Source organism: Papio anubis, chromosome 2 (genome assembly GCF_008728515.1).
Source record: "Papio anubis isolate 15944 chromosome 2, Panubis1.0, whole genome shotgun sequence".
Taxonomy (NCBI): domain Eukaryota; kingdom Metazoa; phylum Chordata; class Mammalia; order Primates; family Cercopithecidae; genus Papio; species Papio anubis.
Window position 1 is genome coordinate 146,227,600 of NC_044977.1, and position 24,441 is coordinate 146,252,040.

At 36.2% G+C, this 24,441-nt stretch overlaps 1 pseudogene; it reads right to left on the minus strand.

The window, feature by feature from the left end:
* Positions 1 to 19,045: 19,045 nt before the first annotated feature.
* Positions 19,046 to 21,244, minus strand: LOC116273822 (annotated as a pseudogene).
* Positions 21,245 to 24,441: the final 3,197 nt, after the last annotated feature.

A 24,441-nucleotide genomic window follows, 5' to 3' on the forward strand; every position in this document is an offset into this window, starting at 1 on the left:
TGCCAACTTTCTTACTGTTGACACAGTTGCACAGGCTCAGTTTCCCCTATGCAATATTATTCATGAACCCCCTACACAGGTTCACATTAGTTTAGTGCTTGTTTTTGTCATTGCCACTTGAGCACTTGTTTTTCAAGTAATCAAAGGAATATGCTGCATCAAAGTACCAGCCCAAGAAGGTTTAGTTACTTGTTGTAGTTTTAGTTGTGGGCCATTTTGCCACAGAGTCAGTTAAATTAAAACGGGGCACCTGCATCTCCCTACCATGTGGTGGGTGCCAGATCCTCACTTGATAATCCAGGACTCGGGTTCTGGCGATACACCCTCTGGCCGTAGAAATGCTGGTGTCCTTTGCTGCTGGCAGAATGAGAGGGTGGTGTGGTCTGTGACAAAATGAGGTCTGGGATAGCAGATCCAACACTTTGCCAGTTTATCCACAGTGGCCACAGCTTGGGAGACCCTAATTAAGACATTATGATTTTGGGTCTTTATTGCCATGTTCTTGTGGGAGAAAAGCAGACTGACAGATTAGTTCCCCACCCCATATCCCTCTTGCGGTCTCAGGAGTTTCCTACTTATCAAATAGAAAATAGGTTGTCTTGCCGTAGTGACCCCGTCCTGTCTGTCCCAGACCCAAGGCTACTATACTACCTTTGTGGGCACTCATTGCCCTTGATGGCCCTGTGGCTTGACTTTAATCTTTCCATTCCCATCCTTCAGTCTAGGAAGGGAGATCATGTCCAGTACAAACTTGACATATTTCATAATGTTGCTATTAGACTGGAAGGATCAGATGTCCTTATTGCCAACAGAAGGATCCTAACACTCTAGTGTTCCTTAGTCCTATCCCCCCACCCTGTGAGATCCTATAGAAAGGGGTCACCCTGAAGAAGTATTGCCTCCAGATTAAGTTGGGGGTCCTGCCTGAGGTGCTAGGGTGAGTTCAACAGCAAACAGTCCCCAGCACATGTACTTTAAAGGGAAAGAGGAAACAAAATGGTTTAGAACACAGATTAGAGTTTTCCTAGGTACAGCCTGATCAGGCAGCTGCCTGGTCCACCTCCACCCCCACCAAACTCTGTGTTTCTCAAGGTGAGCTGCAGTGCCATGTTTCCCTTCCATTGGAGTGCAGTGTTTAGTGTCCATACTGCCCTAGTCCAATTCCTCCACCCTCCCTATTCCTTTTAACCAGCTTTACTTTTATGTATATTACCTATCATTTTATAACATATTATAAATTTATTATACATTTGTATGTTATCTTTCTAATTTTTAAGCAAATTTGATCACTTTTACCACTTAATGGCACTAAATAATAATGTAATCATCAAGAATGAGGTAATCTAAATCTGAAAGTGCAAATAGGGTCTGTGTGAATTCGTTATAAATGCTATGTGATTATATAAAATATAAAATCATGATTTATAACTTCAAAAATGCTTTCATAGTATTTGCTGTCTTGGCAGTTGACTTTTACTAAATTAAAGATAAATCTTTTCACAAAAGATGTTAATGCCATGTCATGGAATAACCTAGAAGATTAAAATAAAAAGAGGTGAAGTTACCTTGAGGATGAGAGAGGATATAATGACTTCAAGATAATTTTAAGAATTTAAGTGTAAGTTTTATTTTATTTTATTTTGAGACAGGATCTTGCTCTGTAGCATAGGCAATGGTGCAATCATAGCTCACGGCCGCCTCAAACTCCTGGGTTCGGGTGATCTCCCTGCCTCATCCTCCCAAGTAACTAGGACTACAGGCACACACCACCACCCCTGGCTGATGGTTTTCAATTTTAATTTTGTATAGTTAGGATCTCCCTATATTGCCCAGATTGGTCTCGAACTCCTGGCCCCAAGTGATCTTCCTGGCTTGGCCTCCCAAGTGCTGTTATTTTAGGCCTGAGCAACCACACCTGGCTGGGTGTAAGAATTTTTTAAAAGAAGCAGTTTTGACTAACGTATGTCTTATGATTATTAATAACATTTTAAGGGCAGGACATCTGAGAATAATTAGGGTAATTATTTTTAAGCAAATTATACAAAGATTGTGATATTATCATACATAAGAATAATTTTCTTTATAATTCATTCAGAGTTTTGGAAACATTTTTCAACTATTTGGACATTGAATGATGCTTTAAGAAATCAAAATATAGCCTAATTCTTTCCTTTAAGTAAATGATTTGCTTTTTCTTATAAATGTCCAAATAATTATCTCTTTATCCTTCAGTTTTAATGTCTTCTCTGATTATAATTCAGAAATTGTTCTGTTTGGTGAGGTTGTGTTTCCCTGTACGTAGAACAATCACTGGCAAATAGCTGGCAATTGACAAATATTTATTGAATGACTAAATAAATAAATTGATGAATAAATTTAAACACCATAAACTTTAGTGATAATCCTATTCTATCTGACATGGAAAAGTTATGCCCTTTAGAATTTCATGATTAAACTTTCTTCTTCTTTTTTTTTTTTTTTTTTTTGAGACCGAATATAGTGGCGCGAACTTGGCTCACTGCTACCTCCACTCCCTGGGTTCAAGCGATTCTGGTACCTCAGCCTCTGGAGTAGCTCGGATTACAGGCATGTGCCGCTATGCTAATTTTGCATTTTTGCAGATACGGGTTTCATCATTTTGGCCAGGCTGTTGTTGAATTCCTGACCTCAAGTGATCCACCGCCTCGGCCTCCCAAAGGGCTGAGATTACGTGAACTTTCTTCATTTGAGAAAAATTTTCTAGTATATCTTTAATAGTGATCTGTTAGCTATTATATATGTGATAGTGTTGTTTATCTTTTATCAATTTCTTTACCTTTTCAACCATTTTTAAAAATTTATTGCTTATTCAATTGTTTTACCATCTCACCTTATCCATTATTATTTTTATTTAATTATTCTAAAATATAAAACCCTTGAAGTAATTTTCTAAAAATGTCTGGACTATATTTTCTTTTGGAATTATCATTATCACTTTGGTTATGTTTTATTTTGTTTCTTCTCTTGGGGTATATATTGGCAGTTGTCCTGTTAACTCTTTTTATTTTTCTCATCATTAATGTGGTATAACAGATTAAATTATTTTTCCTGATTATTTGCTTCCTACCTGTGATGAAGTCACATGCTCTTTGTCATTTTACTCTGTTGTGCCCTCCTTGTAAGTAGAATATACTTCCCATCATACTAATCTTGGGATTGAGCATGTGACTTGCTTGGGACTTAACGTGACATTGCCAGTAGCATATGAGAGTGTGACATTTGCCACCTATTAGATATTTTAAAGGACTTCTGTGGTTTGCCTTCTCCCTCCTCCCACATTAGGTGGTGGTGGTGTTTTAGCCTGGGTTCCATAATAACAAGAAATAAGAAATAGAGGTGAACCCAATGGAGTTCAGCCTAAAAGCCTCCTGCAACATGAGTTAAAATATATATATATTTATTGTAAGCAACTGAGTTAGGAGATTGTTTGTTTCTAAAGCAAAAACTCGTACAGGAGGACTGAGACAGCCAAACTTCTAACGTATTCTGATATTGGACATGTGTCTTAGTCCTCTTTTGCTACTCTAACACAATACCACAGACTGGATAACTTATAAAGGAAAGAGATTTATTTTATCGAAGCTCTGAAGGCTGGGAAATTCAAGATCAAGGTGCTGGCAGATTCGTTTTTCTGGTAAGGATCCAGTCTCTCTTTCAAGGTGGTGTCTTGAACACTGCATGCCCTCACATGGCAGGAGAACAGAAGAGAGAGAATGCATTGCAGCAAGCCCTTTTTATAGCAACATTAATAATGAGGGCGTAGCCCGTATGACCTAAACACTTCCCCAAGAAACAAACTGCTTAACACTGTAACAGTTTGGCAGACACAGTGAAACCATAGCAATAAAAGAAGTATTTCTTCCCACAAGTCATTTCATAGCTATGATGTGAAAACTAAGAGTTTCCTTCTATTTTATTTTCTGTAGCCTGAGGACCAGTGTGGGGAATGTTTAGCCTTTAGGAGGTCCTGGTTGCTGCTGCTACTTCTGTTAAATGCTCCAGGACTTACTCCATTAGGTTCGAGGACCGTACCTGCTCTTCTAAGGTAATATTCTGGAGCATTAGACCATTGCTCCAATTCTGCCTGGAAGTAAAAGCCTTGCTGAGTTGAAAGGCAAACTAGTTTATGCGTTTGTCACATCCACCTTTCTCTTTTGGGAATCAGCAGGGACTGGAAAAACTTGATGAATAATGCATGGGTTTTGATGTTAATCGGTTCCATGGCAAAGATAAAGTAGAGGAGACTTCAAGTGGGGCTTGCATGGTCACTTTTCCCTGAGATTTCTGCTCCTTCAGAGGATCTTATGTACGAGTTTTTGTTGTTGTTTTTATTGTTGTTTTTACTTTTTTTGAAAAACAAATAAAGTGAGCATTATTGCTGGGGAGTGATAGTTCTGATACTGTGATTATTCTGCTTTCTTTTTGGCTCTCTGCACAATTAAGATATTCAAGACATCTCAATGGTTCCAACTTGATTGATAATTAATTATCTATTTATTTACTTATTTATTTATTTTCATAGAGATAGAATTTTGCCATGTTGCCCAGGCTGGTCTCAAACTCTTGGGCTCAAGCCATCCACTCGCCTTGGCCTCTCAAAGTGTTAGGATTACAGGCATGAGCCACTGTGCCCGGCCTTCACTGAGCATTTAATTGACAGCTAGACGGTAGGGATTCCATGTTTGCATTTCTGCTCCTCTTCTCAGTAGGCTCCATTCCCACCCACCACATTTTTCCTTTGTACTACCTACTGTGTCCTTCATGTGGTTCCTTCTAAATATAGTGATCATTAGTAACATTCAAAATGTTTACTACTCATATTCTTCCATCTGTTTCCCCGTGGAGTAGGGATAGAGGGAAAATTAGAGGCTGCTTCATTCTCAAGTCTTCTCTTAGCTATCACTTTTCGTTGTTTGGATCTAGTTATATTTTTGACTACTTATTTTAATGTTTTTAAGTACATTTTATCAGAAATCAAGAAAGGCATAGTCAGTGATCCAGTTTTATTCTATTTATGATTCTATTTTGATTTGAAATTAATATCATAGAGGAATACATATATATAATAAACAAAATTTGAACTTATCTCTGTTTAATAACCAAGATATTTATCAAACTTCTAAACTTCTTTAAATAAGTATGTACCAGGAATATTTTCTTTTTCTATTTGGAAACACTTTATTTTGAACTAGAAAATAAAAATAAGAGTTACCATTATAATGTAGAATATCAATATCAAATATGTAATTTAACTATTTCAACTAGATAAATTTTTCTTCCTTTATTTTTTCTTCTTATTACTCTGCATTTTCCCTTATTTCTCCATTTCTCTCTATCTGCTTTTTTCTACCTATGTTTCCTCTCTCCTGTTTTCCCCATTTAACAATACTTGAGAAGCTGTTGTATCCCTCAGAATTGCAAACACAAAAGTGAAAATACATATATAAAAGAAATGATAACTTATGGGTCATGAGAGCAAACTAATTTTACAATGGTAAGGACACTACAGAAGAATACACATAGCTTTTGTCAATTAATTCATTTATTTGTGGGTGTATTTGTTTATTCAAAAAGTTTATTGACAACCCAGAATATTCCATGTACCTTCCTATACTCTGAAGAGTATTAGTTCCATATATGGACATAATTTTTAAATAGAATGTTATTAGCGGTCCTTTTTGGTATATGAACAATTACAACATTAAGAAGGCATTAATCAAGTGACAAGGCAAATAGATATTCTATTAAATTCAGACTATTAAAGAAAATTGTATGTATTTTGCAAATGATTTGAGGTGACATATTTAGAAAGTGTAGTTATTTTACTCTATTGTGTTTTTGTGTGCTAATCTTTGAATTATTTTGCTGAGAATTGAAATTGTGCTGTATGATGTCAAAACTAATGGCAATTAATAATTGCTATTGTTAAGCTACATACAAGTAGAAATTTAGGTTGAAAAACTTTAGGAAAATGGCATCGTAATTTAGACCTTACATAACTGATCTTACATAACTTAAATAACTGAAATATGAGTAGTGTATGCTTTTCAAAAGCATACTTATTTCATGTTCTCTCAATATGAAGCTTCAGTTTAATTTGCCAAGCTAGAATTCAGATTTGAATTTTTAAGTCTTATGACTGAAATTTCTTTTTACAAATTGAAATTGACAGCACTTAAATGTGTTTATAAACAAAGCACATTAATGAGTGCCTTAACATGGAAAATTGCATTTAGAATTCTCCATAAAAATGTAAAATGTAATTATAATCATTATTCGGTAAAGTTGATTTTAGATGCAAAATGAATAGCCAAAATGTTAATTTAAGCATGAGAATATAAATTCAAAATAAATCTTCTTTGCCTCATTTATATTGCACTTCACATAAATTTATCTGGTCTTTGGTCTTTGCTTGAACAAAAATTTTTAATTAATTTGATTCTTATTAAATACCTGCTTAATTTCTTTTCCAATGTAAAAGGATGCGAATGAAATGAAATGGATTAGGAAAGAACTGGAATTAGGACTAGGACTAAGTATAATTTCCATTTTAGTTTTTTAGTTGAAATTTTGCCTTAACAGTTAACAATCTAAGCCACTGAATTTCAAATTAAAAAATCAAGATGCTTTAAGGAAACTTTGAAAAGTCATAAATAACAAACTGATAATTTTTTTAAGATTTTTATTTTGTTCCTTCTCTCTCAAACTTTTATTAAGCAGCAAATTACTACCCTTCAACATGTTAGCCAGTGTCATAAAGGCAGACACCTTCAATAAGGTTAGCAATCCAGTCGGGAACACTTATTTCAAAGACATTGAGGCACAAAGCAGTTAAATCATTTGCTTAAGTTATGGGGTGAGTAGCAGAGTTTTGTATGAAAACCAGGATTTTCTGACATTCAGTAAAATATGACTTGGTCAGTTTTATAATTTGATGGTCACAGAATTTAGCCATGTTCTGAATGGCTAGGTGAATTGGAGAGTCAGCTGAAAGACCTTAGAGGTGATGAATTCTGATAGCCTCAAAAATGCTCTGCTTCAAACAGCCTGATTATGCACATTCTAATTCCCTACAATGCAGATCTAATGAGTGGCAACATTCCCACGGTACTTTACAGATAAATGCATATTGTGTTCAAAACAATTCTGTGAGAATTATAATAAGTTTCTGAGCTTACATAGGAGAGCATGCCATTATCTGTTTTGCAATCCTCATTTAGAAATGGAAATGTAATAAAGGAAAGGAAAAATAGGTATTGCACATAATCCAAATTATTTGGGTCTATTTCTTTCTACAATGGAAATCGGGTTTATAAACAAACTTTCTTTGAGGTTGATAACAGTGTAATGTTTAGATCAAATGAGTGAAAAATCAGTTCTGCACCACTGCCTGTGCAGAGTCTAGTCACTAACTTCAATGCATTCATTGTTCATTCGGTGCCTTCAGTACAGACAAACCAGATAAATGAAGATGTATCCTTTGGGTATAGCTTTGTTTCATCTTTTATCTTATCATATCTCTAGAGGTGGTGATTATATTTTATCCAAAGCAAACAAGATTCTCACATCTACAAGATGTCCACAGTTTTCCTATATGAAGTGACACTACAAGTTGTTCTGCTTATTAGTCCTGCATCCCTGGTGCACCACTTGTCTGTTTTAATGATGTATGGTTGCCTCAGTGATTGTTAATGTAATGATGGAATCTGTCCCCAGAGGTTACAGGTACCATTTTTCTGAGCCTCTTGCCTCCAGACTGAATTATAAGATGACTGATATTGTAATTTATTTTATTCTTTACTAAAATATGTGTACATTTGCAATAATAAGAAGTTATAGCTATGATCTTAATAAGAACGCTTTCCAGGTAAGCATGCTGCAACTTCTGCAGAGATGGCCATTTTTTCCTACAATTCAAGGTCTTTTACTGACATAGAACATTCTCAAAAGACAGGGAAGCCAGGAAAATAAAAATGTCAGCAACTTATGCATTCAGATTTCACTGCAACTGAATTTCAATGTAAATATATTAAATATGCATTATGTAAATATATTCAAATATGTATCACATATTCATATTTAAATGTAAATTGAGAAAATTTACATGTTAGATTCTGAATGTCAGTCATTAAGATACACTGATTTCCTGACCCAAGGTTACCAATCAGAATGATGTATGCATATGCTTCTTAATTAACCATTTACTGAGTACAGGAAAGGTGAAAATGCTGACCCAGGTGTATACAGTAACTTGCAGGATGATTCGCTCCTTAAACTAGCTGACAATTGGAGTTTGTGAGGGTAGGAAGAGATAAAGGTAAATATAAGATAAATATAGAACTAAAGCATAGAAAAACAAAATTGAAAGGGAGAATGTAAATGTGCACTTAGTATTGCATCAAGTTTCTGTGAAAATCCATACCATGATGACTGTCAAGATCTGGTTTTAGAGGAGTGGTCAAGTAGTTAGTTCATCTAGGTAAATAGGTAAATAGGAAATATAAAATATATGTGTACAGCCCTCTAATAACAATAGAGCATGAGATTCTGCCACATAAGTGTTAAGGGTCCATCAGGAGTGCTCCCTGGTATAATTGTTCAGACTTTCAACAATGGTTCTACATATTTTTCAGGTAGTCTCCTTTCTCGTCTCTCCGTCTTCAGGTATGATATTCTGCTGTCTATTTCACACTATCCATCTTTTTCTGAGTAATCTTGCTATAGAAAAAAGTGATCACATTACATCCCCTTTTACGAGTCCAATAATTTCTTAATGGCTTCAGTTTATAATCCAAACTCCTTTAAATGTTTTTTTTTTTTTTCCTTAATTCTGTTCTTTTGCACTTTTTGGTTCTCAGTTGCTGCCATGCCTTGAATCAGACTCTATAATTCTGCCTTGAATCAGACTCTATAATTCTGCCATTCCAAATTCAATGACACTAGCCATGTTTTTCTGGCTATATATATATATATATATATATATATATATATATATTCCTGAAATATTCCTTTCCTGTCAAGGGTGATTTCCTTGGAAGCTCTTTATCTCCATTATCCCAAAGCACAAGCACACTGCCAGATTCGTCTCCCCTAGGTTTCCTAGAGGAGTGGGGCATCAAAAGAAGATAAAGTTGTAAGACATTCAAAAGTGTGTGAGTGTTGAAGTTTATCTGAGCCCTGTGTTTCTAGACAGCAGCAGTGGTAGAGTAACTCCTCCACCCTTCTGTGTTTTCAAAGATAAGACATATCTTAATCCTCTCTCTTGAGTCTTTAATTTTTAGAAAATCTCAGAATTTATCTGCTTTGAGACATTCCTCATTGAACATTCTCTCTTTTGTAGTAGTGAAAAACTATCACCTCCTTAGTTGTCCTGGACATTTTGTCTTTCACAGTGGGCAACTTGGGGCTCTGTCAGTGAGTTCTGCAGAGTGCTTACGTTTTATTGTAACTGTTGGTTTTTTGTCTGTCATCTCCATTAGACTGTGAGTTCCTTGAGGGTCAAGGAAATGTCTTACTTATGTATTTCCATCTGTAGTTAGTACAGTGCCTGGCACATACTAGGTGATAAATAAATCTTTGATGATTATTAAGTCAGAGTTTGCTATATGTTTTCACTTTTTTTCTTTTACTAGAGGAAGAAAAAAAATCCTGCTTCTTCTCCCTGTCAGTGTCATTTTAGCCCCTGACCCAGGCTCAGCCTACCCATCTGCACTTTCTTCTGAAATGATTGCAGAAAAGCTTACTTCTCCTGTATACTAAAAATGGCAAATGCAACTATTTACTAAAATCTCTGTGGTTTCTAGCTAATTGTTATACAGGAAATAACCCTCAGACATATCATTCATTATATGTCAGATTCACATATGTTGGCATATGCTTAAAAAGGACTCATGATAGGGTAGTAAGGCATCAAAAAAGGACAAATGTGCAATAGGTATGACAAAGAGTGAAAGAAAGAGCTTTCCAGAAATCTAATTTCTGGAAAATTATACAGGCAATGGGAGAGCAAACTTTAGGAAAGAGACATGATATATGCAAATATAACCCTAAAAGTGGGAGCGAATGTAGAGTTAGAACAAAATGGTGATGTATTGCTTTCTCTATCCATGAAGAAAGTAAAGAGGACTGGAAAATGAAGACCAGTTGGCTGACACAGTGGAACATTCAATCAAGCTTGTTGAGTATCCTTTTCACTGTGACAATTTGAGACTCAGAGTTTGACTTGAAACTCTGGGATTTCAAGATTTGTAATAATTTGTAATCTACGAAGGTATGCTAAAGATTAAATTGTGTGATAGTAGGCATCTGTCCAGGAAGTTCACCTACCAGTGAGTGAAGCTAGCTTACCAAATAGCATTTCAACTGGGATGCCTCATGTCATCTCTGTATGGGCCTGCTTCCTAAGAATACTATGAACTTGTTTGTCTATACCTCTGTGTGTCTATTACTGAAATATTATCCCAGAAATAGTGCCAAGTATTACTTACCTAGTACTGACATATTTCATGAGTGTACAAGCAGATTTCAAGATAAAAAGGCAAGGCAGGTTTTTATTTTTAGATGTAAAATTCTCATACTGTAAAATACACAGATGTCACGTTTATAGTTCTATGAGTTTTGACAAATGTATAACCATGTAACCCCAAATCCCATGTATCATCTAAAAAGCAGATGTCAGTGGGATTAAATGTGCAAGAGATTTATTGAGGGAAACACCTGTGAAATATAAAGAGGAAGAGGGAAGTAGACAGGAACAGCCTGACATTGATGAAAGGAGAGAGCAAGAAAGAATTTTGAGTGACTGTTTCAGACCACAGAAGAGGTTTGAGAACGTTTCTAATGGAGAGTTCCTGAGCAAAGATTGCTCATTGGATTATTCTCATATTGAACAGAGATGGGAGCTGGAGCTGTCAGTTAACTCTGCTATCTACTGTTGGTCAAGGCAAGTATCTCTGAATGGTTTCTGAGAGGTGTATCTCCATTTCCAAGATGCGGAATATTTATATCACCCCAGATACCCAATCCACCATAGTCAACCATCGTCCTAATGTGCATCGCTATAGATTAACTTTGCTGGTTCTAGAATTTCACATAAATGGAATCATAGAGTAGGCTCTCATTTCTTTTTTGCTGGCTTACTTTGTTCATCATAATGCTTTTGAGATTAACTTCTACTGTTGCACAAGTAACTAATGTATTCATTTTTATTTCCAAGTGGTATTACTTTATATTTTTTGAAGAGAATATGCTTGTGTTTGTATTTTGTACCCAGAGCAACTAGCTCTTCTTACTCAAAGTTTGCTCTTAAAATTAGCTCATTTCTTCATGTTGCCTTCCCCTAAATTCATTGACTCTTCTATTTGTTTTTTTTAAAGCAGAGTTTCCAATTTGCTTACACTATCCTCAGCCAAGCAAAACACAGGCAGTTTATTTATTAATAATTTCGGTGACTTTCTTCATGAGATTTCACTCTGCTGGCCAAAGGAGTACATTTTAAGATCTGCAGTTATGAACTTTCTGCTGATGTGGATAGTCTTTTTGGTAAAGTGCTCATTCTTTCAGACCTATATTGCACCACCCCTACTTCTTTCACAAAGATATTATCAAGATATATGTGGATAGAGAATTTGTGAATGTAGGGAAAAGAGACAAACCCCTGACCTTGTGTTGTTTTGGGCAGCACATTCATCAGGATCCACTGAGAAATGTATGCTTTACCTGATATATATATATAGAGAGAGAGTTTATTCAAGTCAGCTACTGACTACGATAGCTGATATTAAAGTACTTGCTTGCTAGGGCTGCCATAACATAGTACCACAGAGTGAGTGGCTTAAATAACAAACATTTATTTTCTCATGGTTCTGGAGGCTAAGTCTGAGATCAAGGTATTGGCAGGGTTGATTTCTTCTGAGGTCTCTCTCCTTGGCTTATAGATATCCCTATACCAACCAATTCTCTAATAACAGATGGGTATCCTACAATAGTCTGACAATAGTTACTTGAAATTGACATTCCATTCCACAAGTGAAGTGCTCAATCTCAAAAGACTGCCCCCCCACTTCAGATGCCAGGCATAAGTCCAGGACTACTGGAACTTCTGACTGACCAGCTATAAATTCAGGAGGTTTCCACAACCCCTTCGTAAGATTTAACAAATTGTTAGAACAGATCACAGAACACAGGAAAGCACTTCACTTACTATTACCATTATATTATGAGGGTACAACTCAGGAACTACCAAATGAAAGCGATATGTAGGGCAAGGTGGGGGAGGGGCACCCAGAGTCTCCATGCACCTTTTCACACTTTATTGGTGCCTGGAGGTGTTCACTAACCAAATGTTCTCTGAATTCTATCAATTAGGGTTTTTAATGGAGGTTCTATCACTTATGCATGATTGATTATATCATTTGCCATTGGTGATAAACTCAATGTCCATCCAGCCCCCCTTTCTCTCCCTAAAGGTTGAGAATAGACCTGCAAGTTTCAACCCTATAATCATGCCTTTCTTTCTGGTGGCCAGCCTCCATCCTGAAGCTATCTAGGGGCCTCCGGCCATCAGTCATCTCATTAGGATACAAAGAGACCCTCGTCACTTTGGAAATTCCGAGGGTCTTAGAAGCTGGGGCCTAAGACCAAATATTGTAACCAAAGATGCACCTATCATGCTCATTACTTAGGAAATTCCAAAGGAATTTTAGAAGGTTTTAGAAGCTCTGCACCAGAAACTGGAGACAAAGACCAAATCTGTACTCTTTATTATATCACACTATCACAATCCTTTACCCAGCTCTTGCCTGAAATGATTCACCTCATGTTTTGCCATGGTGTTTTTACATGCAATCCTCACTTTTGGTAGTCTCACCTTCCTGAAAAGGGTGGAAAGTTTTGGGTGTCTTTCTAACACATGAGCACTAACAAAGGCTTGGGAGTCAAAACTGGGGCCTTCTATTCACCAATATAGTTTCGATCTTATTATTTGAATATGGCTACCTTATTTTGAAATGAGATCATCTTGCTTAAGTATGTACTCCCACGGTCCCAAATGTGAGACCCTTTTAATTCCATTTCCCCACTGGGACCAAATGCATTCTACCCTCATCATTCTCTTTAACTTGTCTTAAACACATCACCTCTTGATCTTGTGATCTGTCAAAGGTTGGTCCAAGCACTATTGAATTAAGGTATCTCTGCTTCTCATAATTCTGTTGTCATCCCCCAATTCCCTAGGTTAAAAGAAGTATGTTGGAATTTTTACTTCCTTTAGGTCATGTTGTTTTTATATCTTAGAGCAGGTAACTTTATGACCTAAACATCATAGGCCCAGGGGATGCACTCTCTGTGAGATAAATTCTGTAATTTGAGTCTTCAGGACTTGGCTTTTGATAAGTTAAATGGAAATTAAATACATTTAGAATTTTTTCTTCTTTTGAATTAAGCATAGCTTTGAAGACCATTTTTTTAATTAAAAAATTTCATTTGCTATACATTTTTATTACAACCCACAATGTAATAAAATATGTTATTTCTTTTTATATTTATTATAAAATATTATTTTCCAATCTCTCACACTTTTCCTAAAACACATAAAAAATTCAGATAAAGCAAACAGAAGGTAAAATAACTATAAATACAAAGAAATACATGTCACTGATATTATGCTTGGTATGAGCTTATTGTATGTTTCATTTTGTTGTATTATATGACATGTTTTAGGGAAGCAATCAGGAAAAAATAATAAATATTATTATTTTATATTTATTATCTATAATAAATATATAAGTGAAATAGGTAAATGAAATGTGTAAAGTTGTACTATTACATATTACATATTACATAATATGTAAGTGAAATTTGTAATAAATATGTAAGTGAAATTGTTTATTGCTTACATAATCAACAACTCTTGGATAAGTTCTTTACCTGCTGATATTAACTGCTCAACACCCTAAAGGTTCTTACTGCTTAGTCACATGTTTTATTTATTTATTTATTTATTTATTTATTTATTTATTTATTTTTTCTGAGACGGAGTTTCGCTCTTGTCGCTCAGGCTGGAGTGCAGTGGTGCGATCTCGGCTGGCTGAAACTCTGACTCCTGAGTTTAAGCGATTCTCCTGCCTCAGTCTCTGGAGTAGCTGGGATTACAAGCAAGCACCACTACGCCCAGCTAATTTTTTGTATTTTTGATAGAAACAGAGTTTCACTATGTTGGCCAGGCTGGTCTCGAATTTCTGACCTTGTGATTTGCCTGCCTCGATCTCCCAAAGTGCTGGGATTACAGGCATTAGCCACCATGCCCTACACATGTTTTATTTAGGCTCTACTTTTCTCCCTGGTGGGAGTACAGTGTATTTATGCTTGGTAACACAAGCGTATTTCTCCTTAGAAGAACCAGAGAATAAGCAGTGTTTAGAGCTTGAATCAATCAATAAAAATTAAAAAACTATGAAGTGAAGTTTTTAGTTTTAGATTTTATTTTGTAAATTGTAAGTTTTAGTTTTGCAACTAATCTCACCTTCAAAACTGCATACACAGCTAAGTGAGTCACCAGTTGATTTATTGCTAGGACATTTAACTACTTGCATCTTATTTTGAGGGCTATTGTTATAACTGTGAAGTTCAAGTAAAATTAAATACAATGCCATTTTCTCTGACAAATGAATTGTGATTGAAAAAGAAAGTTAACTTAGGCCAAGCTGGAAAACTAATGTTAGGTAAAATTCAGTGATTACTTTACAATTGCACAGTATTGTTTCATTCTTAAGCTTTATATCAATTTGAATTGTGAAAAAAACAGAAGTCACAAGTGAGATTCGTCTCATTTGTTGGTTTTCAGTTAAAAATTACTCACATTTGGAGATGTGAGGTCCTCAGAATTTCTCAAAATGTACTCTGCAGATCAAGGGTTTTGGAGCCCATTAAAAGATACATTTTACGAAAGAATTTCCAAGATCAAATAAGTTTGAGAATTCTTCATTAACAGATATTAAAAATTATAATTTCTTATATTTCCTTTTAGTGTACCTTCAACATTTATTTGAGTAAGGACACCATTTTTCTCAGAACATGTTAGAAATAGAATGAAAGAGCAATCATAGGTTTCAATGGATTTATTTTAGGAGATACTCCATTAACTCATCATTCGTATGGTTCATTGATATAGTTCACCAAATTACAGGTCTAGGTTATTAAAAGTTACAGGAAAAATGAATATTGTAAAATACTTAAATATCAAATTGAATTTTATGCTAGTGGGGTTATTTTTAAGTTATTAATTGGCTTAAGTTTGAAATACGGTTTCAAGTAAACTTCAAAATAGGGCAGCCTATAAAATTGGATAGTAAACCATGGCTCTGATTGAATTTCTTATAGAGATTGTGGGTGTAAAACTCAGTAAACTTTGGACATATTTATGAGCTTACTAAAATGTCAACGGATTAAAGACTAAAAGTCTTAAAATGGCCTTTAAAAAATTCTGTCTTTATGAACTTTTATTAATCTAAAAATGTAATTTTAAAACAACATTGAAAGATTAGCTTTCCTAATATTTTAATAACGGTTTTAGAAACTCCAACTCAAAAAATAGAGAGACAGACAGAGAGAAAGAGAGAGTGAGAGACAGACAGATGGACAGACAGACAGACAGAAATGCAACATTTCCCACTCCTTAGGTAGCAATGCTAAACTGAAAAAATGTTTTTTTGTCAAAGTAAAAAATTCACAGGATATTAATGCCATAAAATATACACTGGAATCTTTCTTTGTCAGAACTGAATCAATAGATGAATTCTCAATCTCCTGAAATAGGTTAGATATGGGAATAGCTAAAGGAAGGAAGGGTAAGAGTGTCACCGGCATAAGGGTCTTGGCACTCAATGTAATAGAAATTAACATGAGGTGAGAAAAGTTTTTCCCAGACAAGGTTTATGGCTTATGCCTGGAAAGGTTGGGCACTGGGGAGGTAATCCAGAAAAAAAAAAAAGTTCTCTGGCTGACTCCCCTTGGGGAGTGCATTGTGGTGTCTTAAGAAGGGTAGCACGCACAATTCATGAGGTAGATGAGCATCGTTGCATTGCGGGGTGGAGTGCAGGGTGCACAGACTTAGTAAAGAATCCTGCTAACACATAGGTCACTTGATCAGAAAACGGCAAGAAAGTCCCTTCCTGGGCAAGGATTTCAGTATTATACTGAAGCATGAGTTGAAAGTTGGTTATTCCTCTGGTCTTATGTGCATGTGATCAATAGGATTAACTCCTTTGAGTGAGATTTACATTGAGATGTTTCTTATTTTAATTTGTCCAGGTCCTGTGGTCAGCAGGTGTGGCAACTTGAGTAAGACTTATGGTAAGATGCTCTTTATCTTAGTTTCTTCAGACAGCTTGCAAGGCTTGGACAGCAGGTATGTCTAGAAAAATACATTAGTGGGGATAGGACAAGTGCCATCCCTGTTCTCCTTCTCCCTGGGAGATTTTACTCTCCTTATTCTTAAAGAGAAGGTGCCAGAGGTCTAAGATCAAGGTATTGTCAGGATTGGTTCCTTTAAGGGGTGTGAGGGAGAGCCTATTATCTATCTCTATCGCTCAGCCTCTAGAGGTTGGCTTGCAACCTTCTGTGTCCCTTGGTTTCTGCTGCATCATCCTGATCTCTGCCTTAATCTTCACATGACTTGCTGCCTGTGTGCATGCCTGTAAGGCCACATTCTGAAGGACTGGTGGTATTTCGATGTATGAATTTGGAAAGATGCTGTTCAACCCGTAACAGTCTCCCTGGGTCACATGTTCTAGAGACCCATCCTTTAAAGCAGAGATTCTCAAACTTTTAGAACACCCCTAGGCAACAATCAATCCAGGACATTCTGATTTAATATGTGTGGGGTGGGTCTAGAAATTAGCAATTTTAAAAAGTCACAGGTAATTCTAATATGTGTTCCAAGCTGCAATCAGTAGAAGTGGTGAAGCAGGGGGTTTCAAATTTCTTCTGTTTGTGGTTTTGTTTTTTGCCACTATATCCCTGGGCACTACTATGTAAACTACTCATAACTGAAGTAAAAAAGGATAGAGTAAAAGAAAGAATAAATGACAATAAATTATAACATGAAATGAAATGCTTATGACTCAAAGTTTAAGAGTAAAGTAACAGGCCAGGCCCGGTGGCTCACGCCTGTAATTCCAGCACTTTGGGAGGCCAAGGTGGGGGGGATCACCTGAGGTCAGGAGTTTGAGACTGCCCTGGCCAACACGGTGAAACCCCATCTCTATTTTAAATACAAATCTCAGCCGGGCATAGCAATGCGCACCTGTCATCCCAGCTACTCAGGAGGCTGAGGCAGGAGAATTGCTTGAACCTGGGAGGTGGAGGCTGCAGTGAGCTGAGATTGAGCCACTGCACTCCAGCCTGGGCAACAGAGTGAGACTTTGTCTCAAAAAAAAAAAAAAAATAAATAAATAAATAAATAAATAAATAATAATGTAATAAATATAATACATGTAAAAATAAATTTAAGATTTGAAACAGTTTAGAGTGGCAAATTTAATAATTTAAAAATAAATAAAAGAAAATTATTTTAAATTAGTAAAAAATTAGAAGTAATGACAAAAAGTTGAATGTATAAAATTGAGAAATTACATTCAAAGCCAGCATAAATATTATATATAATATAATATGTAATATATATTATATAAATATATATAACATATATATTATGTATAATATATTATAGCATATATTCTATTTTTCTCTTTGCTGTGATCAGGCAGAGGGTTTAGAGGTCCATGACACCAAGCATACATGCTCTTAAGAAGAGCTTAAGCTCTTCTTAAGTTGGCCAATAGGGAGCTTAAGCTCTTCTTAAGTTGGCCAATAGGAAGTACCAGTAAGTATTCGGGAACAAGATGAAGGAGGGTTTGAGTAAGGCACTGATTTAAGTGCTTTACAAATATTGTCGGCTTGAATTTTCATTTTTTATGAAATAGGTACTATTATCTTTCCCACAATTGTTCTACGCCCTCACATCTTGAGAGGCACGGTTTGCATTTCTTACTGCAGTCCTCCTCCCACTGGGTTACAGTGATAACTCTTTCTCTTTGCCCTGTAGTTGAGTCCCACAGGTGACATCAACTCCCAGGTTATATTATTTCTGGCTGCATTGCCATTCCTTTTTATTTCCTTAACTCAAACCAGACCTCTGTAAATAGTCCCTTCACAGAGTTCTCTTTAGTCACGATTTTCAGTTTGTCAGATCTTTTTTGAGTATCCCTGCCATCTATTTCCTGTCAAGACTTTGACTGATAAAAGAACATAAATAAATATTTAATATGAAGAAAAATAAGAAGTGAAAAGAAGAAGACTAAACAACAAAAGTAGAGGTTGCAGTTAGAAATAAGAAAAGGACACTCATAATAGCAACAAAATATCAAATGATAATGGGCTACTATTCTATGCAACTAAACACAGACACACATATATACACATATAAGTGATTATTTGGAAACAAAAGAAGAAAGGACGGACAGTGAGGCTAGGGCAGAATAAGAAAACTGAAAAGAAATTAGGCCAAGGATACGCTGTCTGGAAGCTTCTTCTGGATTGAGATGGTTATTAGAATAGAATTTTTCTTAAATTAAGTTGGCCTGTAGGCTGCCTTCTCCTCTGGAATTTGGTCACAGAAAACTTGATGTCAGAGCATCATATTTTCCTTGTGCCCTAGGTATTTCTTCTCTCTCCTACTTGGGTCTTTTTTTTTTTTTTTTTGAGATAGAGTCTCACTGTGTCACCGAGGCTGAGGTACAGTGACACTGTGTTGACTCACTGCAACTTCCGTCTCCTGGGTTCAAGCAATTCTCCTGCCTCAGCCTCCTGAGTAGCTGGGATTATAGGCGCCCACCACCATGCCAGGCTAATTTTTGTATTTTTAGTAGAGACAGGGTTTCACCATGTTGGCCAGGCTGGTCTCAAACTCCTGACCTCAGGTGACCCACCCACCTTGGCCTTCCAAAGTGCTGGGATTACAAGCGTGAGCCACTGCGCCCGGCCTTGCTTGGGTGTATTTTTAATTTGTCTTTCCTAGAGAATATGATGATATTTATTTATTTGCAACTTAAGATTTATTGTTATTCAGGCTTCAAATGAGCCCAGAATTCAGGGCTGATGTGTGGTTCAGAAGTTGTTACGGTGTAACAGGATGCTGGACAAATCCAGGCAGCCTGACATGGAGGCCACCCTCTCTGCCTTGGACCCCTGCTCCAAAAGGAGCTGCTTGTGAGGTCATCTCTTTCCCAACTGCCTCATTCACCTGACAGGACTCCAAGACTGTGGCACGCAGCCTCCTGATCCCCACAGCTAATAGCTGAGAAGCTGCCCATGCCTCTCCTAGCACGGAAGGAAGAGCCTTCTCCTTGGGATCAGACACTATGGCTTTGGCCCTGTGGAGGGAGAAATGTTGCCACAGGAGTGGTCTTAAGAACACAAGGCATGCACGGTCTGAGGTCAGAGGTTGCGAATTGGCCACCCATGAGTCAGACTCTCCCACTGATGTTTCCGTTTGGCACACATCACACCACATAGTGTTTAAAAAAAATTAGTTGCTAATATTTTAAAATGATAAGATTTCATATAAAAATCTGGATTTTTGGCTACTCTGGGAATAAACATTGAAACTATCTGGCAATACTGGACCCACACCATTCTTATTTGCCACTGACTGGTCATAGCTACGTAGCAGTTGACTTCACAGACTGGCTATGCACTCCCCAGTCTGTGCCACCCTTAATTGTATTTCCAACTGGAGGCCAGGCCTCAGCAGCCTTGTATCAACACACATGTGCTATGACTTTCTTTATCGTATAAGAAATATTTACATTGTAGTATTATCTTTAATCAAAAAGGAAAAATCAAAGTCAAGCCTGGAATCAATATATTTCTCATAGTCCTTGTCACTTATTTAAGTCTCTTGCTAGGTCCTGCGGGTACCTGAGTTTATAAACAACAGAGCACTCCTAATATCTCCCCCAAGGGATTCCTTCCCCACACACCCTACCTCTGCAGGATATGCTGCACCCTAATATTAATTGGGCAAATCTACAAAGGAAATCAAAATTAGCTACAGAAGTTAAGGGAGGAATAGACTAAGAGCAACTCCTTTCGCCCCTTCATTATAACAGGGGGCTGGTTGTTAATACTCTCACTTTGCCTTTAACTTATTGACAAAAAAAAAAAAAAAAAAAAAAAAGAGTGACAGAGAAGAGAGAGAGAGAGAGACAAAGAGAAAGTCATAAAGATTCTTCAGGTCCTAAAACACACTGGTTCCCATTCCTCGACTGCTTTGGAAATGAGCGAGGCTCTTTAGAGAGAATGTCTAATGGGGATAGGTAACGTGGTTAGCCCGCAGATGCCCTGGGCTATCAAGAACAGTCCAACTCATCCTCCCTTAGGCCAGGGCTGCTTGCCCCAGCCTAAAATGTTAATGGCACAAAATGATTTTCAGTAAGGGTGGTGGACTCATTGTAGGAAGGGGATTAAAGAGGGGCAGAGAGTGGGAATTTGGCCTTGGCAAACACAAGACAGAGGAAAAGGGACATTCCTCACACTCCTCCATTCTGCTGTGACGGATTCCATGCTCTGTGCCCCGGTGGTGAGCCAGCTGGGCAGCTCCAGGTCAGGCACAGTGAATTTGCTCTTGGGCAGTGAGTAGGTTCCTTCTTTGAAGGGATCGTGGCAAGGAAGCCCATAGGTAAGTAGGGGCTCTGGACAGGGCCCCCCAAAAGTGTTCAAAGGTACAGCTGCCATGAGGTCTTGATCCAGAGGCCAGCCACTTCCTTCTCCAAAACTAAGTCCATCTCCAGATGAGAACTCAGGGGGACAGTGGTGCTGCCCAGGAGACTGAAGGTCACGTTCTCAGGAAGGAGGATGGGGTCAGGCTCCACAGTTATGGCTCTGATCACCGCAGGGTCCTTCCCTTCATCACAGTTATTCCAGGAAAAACTACTGAGCTTTTTCAGGTGAGCTTGTGAGAAGCAAGCCCAGGGCGATCTGAAGCGAAGCCTGCATCAGGGATTGCGTTCGAAGGGTGGGTCCGGGCGGAGCTAACTGCAAGGTCTGTGGTGGCAGCCGCGCCTCTAAATGGTTTCCTGCATTGGTGGTGAATATAATGACTTTTAAAAGCAACAGTAGATTGGAACAGGGATTGAGATGCTCATGTATGTTGAGATAAATCTTATTCTAGGAAAAATAATAATAATAATAATAATGCATCCAATAAGTACAATCAGTGCTCACAATTCAGTGAGCTAGTTTTTAAAACAAAATTTCTTATTTACAAAACACTTACGTTTTCTCAAACTATGTGTAAGACATTTTTCTAAGTGGTTTACAAATACTGCCTGCTTGAATTTTCATTCTCTATGAAGTAGGTACTATTATCCTTGCTATTTTACAGATGAAGAAAACAAGACATGGACAAGTTAGGCATTTGACCAAAGACTTAAGCCTAGTAAATGGTATAGAAGGTATTCAAACCTACACAATCTGCCTGCAGATATTGTACCCAACTGCAATTGCTGAATCAATAAATATAAAGATCTCAGCAGTGTCTTCAGAGAGACAATTGTTTCAAAATAGAGGAGATATATATTGATCGTGTCGTCATGAAGATATTTTGGTCAAAAGTCACAGAAGCAAGCCAAAATAGCTAATGGAAAAGAGGAGATGTTATATAAACATTAAAAAGTTATTTTAAGAGAAGTGAGAGACAAAATGAAGCTATCAGGATGTGAAAGAAGAAAATATCAAAAAATAAAAACAAACCAGATATCCTAGGAAAATTCTCTATTTCTCCTCTAATTTCTTTCTTTTTGCTTCACTCTCTCAAACTACTTCCCCAACTTCTTACTCCATGAGGCACGTCATGTAGAGGATAGTTTTCAGCTTTCAAGTTTTTATCTTCTCCATTCAGGATCTCAGGTCTCGATGACACTTTCAAATTCTTGAACAGAATCTCTATTGTTTGGCTTTGGTCTGGTCTCCACTTCTGGTCCAACTGACAGAAGCAAGTTGGTGAGGGACACAGAGCAGAGTTATGACAGCTAGGGGCAGTTCTCAAGAGAAAGGAGGTCACTTGTTTTGTATGGGATATCGCTAAATGTGTTTGTCAAAGATAGTACCTTAAAAACAGTGATGCATTGCTCAAGTGGGCATTCAGTGTGGGGGAAATCTGGAATAGTGTCAGGCTTCCAGCTTTGAGAGTGGTCTTTGGGAGCAGATCTCAGAACCATGAGAAAGAATTTGATAAAGAGCAAGGAAGGCAGCTAGAACACTCCTGGGTAAATACTTAAGGCTTAAGAAAAAAATGTAGCTTGAGGTAAAACAGGCACTTGTTATGAAATGCACTCATGGATTTGTTTCTAATGTACTTTACTTTGTGTTTACTTATTTATTTAATAATTATTTTTGAACATTTAATAGATAAGAAATATCTTGCTGTTTTCCAGAGTCATAGATGACTAAAGCATGTACTTCCTTTTGTTGAAGGGGATAATAAAATATTACTTTAGTTTACATTGCACAATTATAACATCTATCTATATATCTGTCTATAAAAAAAACCTATAGGAAAAAGAATATGTACTCATTTCACCATTCTTACTTAACATTATTCTAGAAATGTTGGGAAAAGGAATAAGACCAAAAAAGAACTTAGTCATAAGTTTGAGAAAAAAATCAGAATGTAATTACCAACAGATTAAATATTTACCTAGCAAGAAAACCCAAGAGAATCACTAGAACACTTTACAATGTTTGAGTTCAGTATGTTAAAACAAAAATATGAAATTATTATTTTTCTACTATTTGAGAAGTAATCTCTTAAAAATGAAATGGAAAGTAAAAAAATATATAAAGCAACCTAATAATAAAACAAAAATAATTTAATAAATAATAAACATAATACCAATAAAAAATTTAAGCATAAGTATACTGAACTGTGCAAAAGTGTTCAAAATTCTTACCCAGAGTAAAAGAGAGGATTTTAATAAGAGAAGCATAAAGCATTTCTCTACTGGAATACATAATAAATATTTTTCAATATATGCAAAAGAGTTTTTTTCTAAAAGAACCGTTCTCAACGTAAGTGTGAAGTTTATTTGGAAAAAGGTATGAGCTTAAAAAAGAGTAATCAAGAAAAGCTCCTAATCATAGATTTTAAGGTATACTATAATGCCATTATAATTATTGTGATATTTATACATTGTTACATAGATCAATCGCAGAACAGAAAGTTCAAAATCTTTTCTCAGAATATATAACATTTTAGTTAATCATAAAAGTAGCATCTTACAAAAGTTGAGAAAGAATGAATTATTCAATAAATATCCTGGGGTACTCTGGATCACTACTTGGGAAAAATAACTGATTAAATCTGTTACTCTAATTATAAAATACATGAACAACATTTCCAGATGAAATAAATTCATGAATATTTAAAAAAAATTCAACCTAAAAAACTATTAACTAAAAATACAGATAAATATTTATGTAATCACATAGACTTAATCTTTATAAACATGAAATGAAAGACAAAAATCACAGTAAAAATACAGACATTTTTAGACTACACAAAAATATAAAACTTTTTTTGAGAATAAAAGTAATCTGATCTGTTAAAAGACATATAATCATTAAATTAGCAAATATTTGCTTAGACCTGGAATTTAAGAACCAGAAGACATTTCACCTTTAAATGTTAAACATATTGTATACTAATTAGTCTTTTAGAGGGAAAAATAAATTATCTTGAAAATGCTCATATCTTATTATATCATATATCACCATATTTTAATAAAATTATTCTCAGATATTTGGCAACTATTCATAAAAGTTTCAAGTAATCTATTTCAAATGACCTCCATTTTTTATCTGAATCAATGACAATAAAAGTTTCCAAATTTTCTCTTATAAGGGAGATTTTTTTTTTGTAAGGTCACCATTTGTTTTTTTCCTCACAGAAAATACCACAATGGTGCTTTTGTGACTACACTACTAGGGTTATTGTGCTCATCACACTGGCATCAATGACAATGTTGCTGATGATGATATCTTCAGGATTCAGACTGTTAATCCATCATTGTACGTAGGTGAATACAACAAATTACTTTTTCGCTGTTATGAAAATAAAATAAATCCCATGAGAGTAGGTTCCTATAATGAAACAGATCATGCATAGAAGACTTTGAATTTTGGTGCTAAGGCAATAACAGCTTCTGTCAGATCCTGGTAACTTCATTTGACAAGAGTAATGTTTCTACTTTGTCTTCATTTAGGAAAGCTTTGCTTCAGTGACTGGGAAACATGACAATGAGTTGTAACAGTTCAAACAGCTCTCACAACGGAATCCTGACGTGAAGC